Genomic DNA, 9,167 nt, shown 5'->3' on the forward strand with positions numbered 1-9,167 from the left:
GGTAAATTCGAGACCAAAATTTAGATACGAAAAACAACAAAGTTTGTGTGCATCCAAACAAAGGGATCTAACAGAACAGACAAAAAGGCGCCTTTCGACTCTGCCTGAGTGAGTTTCAACATGTTTTTAATACACTGAAAGAACATACAAACTTCAAAGAAAATGCGCAATCTAAATCATATTGTTACCAAAAAACACCGTCTACCAAAATGGTGTCCTCGTTGACTGTTTGGCAATCAGGTACGGTATGAAATTATTGGTAGTAAAGGAACATTTATTACAGATTAACGAAATTATTGCATAACCTTCATAATGTACGCCCGAGGCAAAAAAAAACCAATCATATTTGTGAGCATTCCCAGCAATATCTAAAGTGTTTTTAGATTTGTAAAAAAACTTACTTTTATTCATTATAATTGCTTTAAAACTGTTTAAATATATATGTAAACAACAGTTAAGGTTTGTAAGAATATATACCTTGCCTGACGCTTCAATAACACATCACATTATGGAAGTTACTTAACTGAATACTTTTACAGATTATGCATTGCCTCCGCCAACGAGATTTGAACCTACACTATGTAAGTAGTAAATATGCATGTTTCAGTTTTTCATTTTTTGTCTGTTCTCTATATTACTTTTTTATTCTTACTTCTCATCTGAACCCGACAATTGCAAAGGAAGCATTTAGTCATTGTGAATTACGTTTCAAAAATCGTTTCATATTTGTATTTGTATTTGTTGATACCTGACTTTAAAAAAGTTTCAAGTCTGTTTGTTATGAAAGAGAACTTAAAATCTTGAAAATTTGTAACGGGATGTTTTGTTCAAGGAGGAGATCTCCATCTGCAAATATATCATAGAAATATAATTTCTCCTCACTGAAGAGATAGAACATATTGCTAACTTTCGAGTACTATGTTCATATACATGGCGACCATATTACCTTATCCTAATCACAGTCAATTCAATAGGATTGTATATGCCAAACCCTCAGTTTTGTCGTCATTTTGTCGGTATAACGTTAACAATCGGAAGCGTAACCGCAGTAAACTTGCTATGTAAATAACCAATATTCATGAACAATACAAATACAAGAAGAGAGATTTCATAGAAAATGCCTTGATGTTGAATATTCAGGGTAAATAATTTTTTTAACCTGTTTTCTTTACCTTTCGGGCAAATATTTTTTTTAAACATGATGATTTCATGTTTCACAATGCGTATGATAACGATTCCAAAAGACAAAATACATAAAATGGAGACTCTGTCTCTCTCTCTAGGGTTCTTAGTGATATTATTAAACCCTACAAATATATAACAATAATAAATACGCATTACATAACAGAGTGAAATATAACTCTAGACAAAGGGAAATAAATCAAATATGTTCCAATCTAAATTCCTTAATATCGTATATTCAAATGCACACAAACAGTCTCATAATAATTACCTATAGAGTAAAAGAAATAGCCACTGCCAATCTCAATGTTTGTTTTCTGACATATTCATATAAATGCAATACTATGCAGTTTCTAGCAAAAGAACATATACATACTATACATACTAAACAGTTACAAAATGGACAATACAATCACAAACTAAAAAAGTGTAACACTTTCCTTACCATGTATGTAGTATATAGGTCATGCATGGAACCATCACCCAATCAAAGGTATCAGTATACTATCTACTGGATTTCAATATCATAGCATGAATAACATTATTATTACATTCATTAGTCCCCTGATTTGGACATTACTCTTACATAAATCAAAACACAATGTATTTTATAACATGTCTTCCCGCTTCAGATTTTGAACTAATAAATGTATTTTTAAATATATTGAAATTACAAAGTTAATATACTGTTTTATATGATTTATACTATTTGATGTTTACCAAATATGTTTTATTAATAAATGTTTATATTTTAATATGTTTGTTATTAGTTTTAATCACTTTCTCTGCACACTCTCGTTCAACTCATTCATTCATCTTTTATTCAATTTTACGTAATTAATAAATTAGTTCTTGTAATAAAATATGAGATAACTGACCTTCGAAATGAATATTGGATTCCAACAGCAATATGAAGTATATATAATATCAAATATTATAAATTACTGTCAAAATGCCACCAAGGCTAAATAAACAGGTGAGTAAGCATACTGTCACAAGACATTGAATGATAACAATGGAACCAATAGAGAATACCTTATGGACTCATCAGTGACCAATAGATGACCAGTACTTTCCCTCCAGAACTAAATTAGGTTCGGTACAAGAATATGACTGAGGTCCAATAAAAGAACGTATGAAACTGAATAATAAAGACTGAAAATCATAGCTGTATATGTTGTAAATATAATAAGCAATCTAACTAGATATGTTAATAAATTATATCAAATAATACTAATCATATTTGATTTTCCAGTGTAACTCTGGCAGAAAAATATCCGAATTTAAAGTAATTACCCCAGAACTACACAACATATATTTGATCATATCTGTCAGAGAAAGTTTTCAAAGATAGTTCAGATTTGGATCTAGACGAAAACAGACTTGAGTATCCGCAGATTTAAAATAATCTATATCTTGCAATCTTAATCTAAGGGGTAATTCAATTAAAAGTGTATTTCATGTGACAAAAATGCCGTGAATAAGGTACCTTCGAGCTTGCTATATGATCGCTATATATAATTGTGTCCAGTGGGAATGGGAACGAGTAAAGGCAACATGTAGGAAGTGTGACACGATTCTTTTAAACTCTTAGCATAAGTCTTGCAAAATACCTTGGAGAGATCTGTATGTGGCTTAAAGCAAGTTTTTTTGTTGGTTCTATTTAGCACACCGGTCGTTCCATTAGTATATCAAATTCCATGCTTTTTTGTCGATAAATTTTGTAAAACGTACTAGTTTAAATTATCTTTATTTGGACTCGTTTTATATGCGGGTTGAAGTTGTGTTGTAAAGCCTGATATTTTCATATTATATAATGCGCTGTTAAAAATACTGTATGATGATAATGAAATGTAAGCTAAGAGACTTGAACAAACGACAATCAATCAATCCTTTATTTTTTATTTGTAAATTTTACATTACTGGTTCGAAGGCGCACGTTCTTTCTTATTTTCATATTCTGGTTTGTTTTACTATTTAAACTATTATCTAAATATTGTTGGTTTTTCTTTGCACTTTCAGTTGTACGAAGAAATTGGACACAACATACTACAACAAGGTCAAATGGTTTAATGACTACTACAAGGTCAAACAGTTTAGTAACAAGTATGTGTAGCAAGATTTCTCCAATTCTTAGCCGATTCATCCTCATCTTGACCTGTTGATTATGTGTATTTAATCAACGTTTGGTTCGTTTGAAATCAGTTCTTCATATGTCAAAAATTTGCAATTTTTTATTTTTACAAAAACTTATCTTTTAGCTTATGTTTGATACGAGAAATAGGCCTATTATGGTTGTTGCTAGGAGAAAAATGATCTTTAAAATGTTGAATACGTATATCAAATATGTTCATTACCGAATTAAAAAAATGAATCGAAAGATTTCTTGTCAGCTTTTTCTCGTTTTATCCATTTAGAGCAGTAAGTACGAAGTGAGTCGTTGAGGATGTTACGACACGCATTCCAATTAATAATTAACGGTGGACGATATTTAGGTCCTTTATTGCGGAATGATTTCAACTCTCGGTCACGAACGATGTTAAGGTCTCCTATTATAAAAGTGGGGCGATAAATGTATTCGGAATTACTGTAATTTCATGAGGCAGATGTATTGTTACTTATATTAACATCTTTACTCACTTCGCTGTAATTGAACACACATCTCCGGGTGGATTTTTTGTAAACATGACAAATAAGAGATAGTTCAGTATTATCAAAATAGCCAGGAATTTGTTCTTTAACAGAATTATCATTATAAAAAACTGACAAAGTATATATCTAGCTAAAAGCTAGTTCAAAGTTTACTTGAACACACTAGAAGCTGAAAAGAAACTACACATCCATTGACTTTGTTTTAGGGAGTCGAGAACTTAGTCGCAAAGTAATAAATCAACAGAAAACTTATTAAAAAAAATGGAATGACAGACAATTTTAGTGCAAAATTTCAATTATCAGTTTCCTGAAGATTACATATTCCTACAAGGCTTCTTACTTCGGACAGGGCGATTGAACTTTACAATGTCTAGTATATGATAATTCAATTTTTTTTATCTGTCATCGATGAATTTATGAATTTTAACAATGAATTAGGTATATTTCAGTTAAAGCAGTAGAAAAGACAAGTATGCAATTGTGTGAGACTAACGTTCTGTCATAGATAAGGGAATACTCTTTTCAAATTTTAGTTTTCATTATTCGTGATTTTTTAATTTATTTGTGTATACATTTTCATTCCTTTTCTAGTTTACTTAATATAAATAAATTACGTATTTAATAATATCATTTAAATGTCAATTGGAAAATTACAAATAATTTTTTACGAAAATAGAAATAATTTTTCCTTCAGACTTGCAGTTAAAATTCATTTTGATATAACAAACTTTGCGTTCCCCTCTAATTACACCAAAAAGCATGATACCAGCATGTATTATCTCCTTTAAGTGTTTTCCCTTTTTTTTGAATTGTGTTTCTAAACAAAATATTGACAAAATGCAATGTTTTAACGTATTAAGTGATACAAAGCTAAGTTTTCGCAGGTCATGGTATTTTAGACAACTGTGTTACTTGATTTATTTCACTTGACTGGGCAGGGTTAAAGCGGTACGCTATGATAGACCAGACGGCAGACCTTATTAAGATAGGTGTTTTGGGAAAAAACTCATCAATGAAGTGTCAAGTTATTTTCAGTGATCCGGTTAAAACATATAAACCACTTATGTGTATTCACAAAGTAAAATGTGAGACACATCCGTTGATTTTCTTGTGTGGAGTTAAAAAACATGTAATAATTGTCACATTTTAGAAATTCGGATACGAGAGAATAACTATGGCGATGGCAGAAAAAAGTAAGATGCAAAAAATTGATATCTGGTAATTCTGAAATGTTTTGATATACTTTTTTCCTCATTTAATTCCGAAAGATTTTTTTTTGTATGGGTAAGGTGACAGGGGTATATGTTGCAAATGATACTTTGACCTTATTGGTTTCCTTTCTTAAACAGCAAGTATAATTTTCCTTAAAAGCTTTTACTGTAGTGGACGTCGGTTTGTGAATTATGGACACGTTGCAGACTTTATCATTTATTAACTGAGAGGAGAGTTTCTTCTTACACTTTCACTTTGCCATTATTCGTAATACAGAATGATTTAACCGAACTAGCAGATGTGCTAAAATAGTAAATAAAAGTTGCAGTAACACATGCTCGCGTAAATCGAGATTTTTTTAATGCTGTTTATATATTGTGATCGTTTTTAAGGAAGGAAAAATAGGGTGAACATATTTTATTTTTTGTTTTTACTTTATTTTGGAAGCACTTTTAATATTAATCTTACAATTAAGAGATAACTGTATTGTATTTGAAGCTTTGCGGACGTGAATCGGTAGTTTTACTGTCGCAAATTTAGTTGACCTGGCGACGCATAGCGGAGACAGATAAACGGGTATTTGCGATAGTAATACTACCGATTGTAGTCCGCAAAGCTTTAAATACAATACAGTTATCTCTATTCTAATGCAAAACAAGTATATAAATCAATTTCAATCATTATTTCAGTGTAAAATTTTCATTACAAAAAACTCCGCCAAAAAATGTTATCTTCTTTGGCACCGAAACTAGGTGACGTCATAGGTATGCTTCCGGCGTCAAACGTAAACACCGGGCGTTTTCTTGCTTCTTGGCCGCTTAAGCATGGAATAAAATTTGATAAAAAGTAGATTTTAGGTGCAAAATGTGAGTTTTTTCGCTTATTACTGTAGAAATTACACGTCAATACATTCCGCAATTCAAAATGTCGGCTTCCTTAGTTACAGACAAGGAGATATCGAATTTTACGCTTACTGTCATCCAATCAGAACCATTGATACAAAATAATTGCAGTAGAATTAGAAATGTTTCAAACTGATCAGTACAAAGGACGATACTTTAAAATACTCTGCACATATACATGCTACAAGTTTAAACTATTCCATTCCATCTATACACGCAGTTATTTTGTTTATCCGTTTGGTGACACTGATATGTGATTAGAAATCAATTATAATTACAACGGGAATCATCCTGTTCACACACATCTTCAAATAGACTGTCCTTATGCAAATTAAAACGCAAGCTCCTCCCGATCAGTTGAAATAACATTGGTAATAGGAGTTGTCATGATTGACTGTTCAATAAGTATAAAACTTGATTGTAGAATATTGATGTTGTCAAAAACTTCTTTATCCCTAAATAAACGATCTGATTTTGGTTTAGGTAATTACCAGTTAAACGATTTTATTTTAAAAGGTTTTAACTCAATGTTTATTTATCATTTTTCCTAATACTTGTTTATCAATCTATTTGTTACATGTTGTACTTATTTGTAAACATGATTTCAATACAGAAAAGACAAAATTTGCAATAGTGCTGCGATCTTGGAAAAAATTTAGGTGGTCATCCTTGACCTTTGATCGTGATGGCACGTAAATAGCACCGTAGAAATACTTCACGACCGGCAAAAACAAAACGTACATATAATAAGCTTACGAATGATATATTATTTAGCCGTGTGCAATAAAAAATAAAATGTTATGGTTACTGTCACTTCACTACTATTATAATTTTATTTGAAAATGAATTAAACAGAATATCACGATGTCTAATTGAGTTAACAAAAAAAAACCTAACAAATGCACATAAGCATCATAAATAACCAGTTTAAAAAAACGAATTGATAAGTAACACTCAAGCAGATATATCAGCTTTTAATTAAATTCATTACAGATACCTATTATGAAAACTATGTTCATGTTAACTGTCAAGAAAGTAATTGGAACATTCGACTCTATGTACGACCCTTGAAGCAGCAATTCCAAGATTTTAATGCAAGAGATATTTATCTAGGACGTGACTCGTGTACCGGGTATGAATCTGGTGATCATATTATATTCAGCGAGGAATACAATTCATGCTTAACTGATAAATCGGTATGTATGCCTGTATATCGGACGTGATTCATGTACTGGGTATAAACTGGTGATTATATTATATTCAGCGAGGAATACAATTCATGCTTAACTGATAAGTCAGTATGTATTTCTATGTATATCTAGCAAATCATTTTTTATATTGTTATAACATAAAGAAATAAACATATGAAACCAATTTAAGTGTTGATTAGGCATACATATACGTAAACGCAGATGGTATCCCTTTTATTTGTTTAACACTCAAGAAGATTTCAAAGGACACACATTAAGATCTGAAAGTCTACAGATGATCCTTGTATGTGCTTCGCCCCATAGTTGGTTCTATTTTCTATGAATAAATGAATGAATGGTTTATTAGAGTGCAACCTGAATATATACAATATAATGTACATTGGGTATAAACATAATGATTCAGCCAGCCAAATAGGCTTATGATGCACTATCATGTTTAAACTTTAAATATTACAGATATAAGAAAATGAGGTCAAAATTAAAACATTTAAAAATGTAGACATGCGTATACTTCGATATTTACAATAGTTTATATGTACTGCTCTTTATCGTTGGTACTTGGTTTGAAAACCACAGACTTACCCGTTATTACTGCGCTAAATGGCAAACAAAACGTCACTAATAGTGATTTTCGAAACAGTGTCTTTGTACGCAATATGATTGAAAAAAGTAAAATCACAAAATTACTGAAGTCCGAGGAAAATTCAAAACGGAAAGTCCCTAATCAAATGGCAAAATCAAATGATAAAACACATCAAACGAATGAACAACAACTGTCATATTCCTGACTTGGTAAAGTAGAAAATGGTAGATTGAACCTGGTTTTAAAGCGCTAAACCTCTCACTTGTACGACAGTTGCATCAAATTCCAAATTTTCTAAATGTTGAAGGCCAAACGGTTGCCCACTATTGAGTTATTCCGGGAATACAAATGACGCTTCTTAACAGACTGTAATACATTGATAATATATATCGGGAACTAATATAACAGAAAAAAATGGAAAGGTCCGTGTCCAAGAAAACAAAAACAAGACCATCGAACATCTTTGCCACGTCCTGTCTGTGCTGTATTTTTGTTTGATGGATTTCTTTGTATCGATCTGATGGGTTAAACCCTTTTCTACTGATTTTTATAGTTTGAGCTGTAACATCACTGTCCAAGTTTAGGAACGATTGAGCGTTCAAACACATGTTTAACCCTGCCACATTAATCATATGTCTTTCCCAAATAAGACGCATGTAGAGTTCAGTGGTTGCATTTGATTCAGGTCTGTTGTATTTGTTTCTCGTTAATTGTTTTGTTATAAATTATGCCATTAGTTTTCTCTATTGAATGGTTTCATATTTTTCCTGTCGGGGACTTTTATGGCCGACTATACGATATGGGTTTTTCTAAATGTTGAAGGCCAAACGGTTGCCACTATTGATTAGATACACTTTATTTGAATAGTGGTGAATAATTGTCTCATTGGCATTCATTCCACATCTCCTTAAATTTATATACTCTAATTTAATCTCACAAAACATGTTTAAACCCGCCGCATTTTTGCGATTGTACCAAGTCAGAAACCTCTGACCTTTGTTAGTCTTGTACGCTAATATTAACTTTTGATTCATTTATATATTTCGGAGTTTAGTTTGATGCGTCTATTATCGCTGAACTAGTATACACTATTGTGTAGGGGCTATCTAATGCACTCCTCCTGGAACCTGATTTTTCTCGCTGTGTTTTGACCCATTGGTTGCCTTTAGTTGTTTTATGCTCTTTGTGGTCGGAATGTTGTCGCATTGACGCATTTCCCATTTCCGGTCCAAATTTTATTACAGTAAATAAAAAATAATTTTTATAAAACGCATTTAGGGTTTACCATTCAAACTATCTCTAGACGACACTGTCGTAGATGACTTTGTTAATATTGCTAAGTTTAAACAGCAACATTTAATTAAGATATTTTACCCTTTTTGTATAATACCAATATCAACAAACTAGAAAAAAGATAATATTGAC

Source organism: Mytilus californianus, unplaced genomic scaffold (assembly GCF_021869535.1).
Source record: "Mytilus californianus isolate M0D057914Y unplaced genomic scaffold, xbMytCali1.0.p SCAF_12, whole genome shotgun sequence".
In the NCBI taxonomy this organism is placed as follows: domain Eukaryota; kingdom Metazoa; phylum Mollusca; class Bivalvia; order Mytilida; family Mytilidae; genus Mytilus; species Mytilus californianus.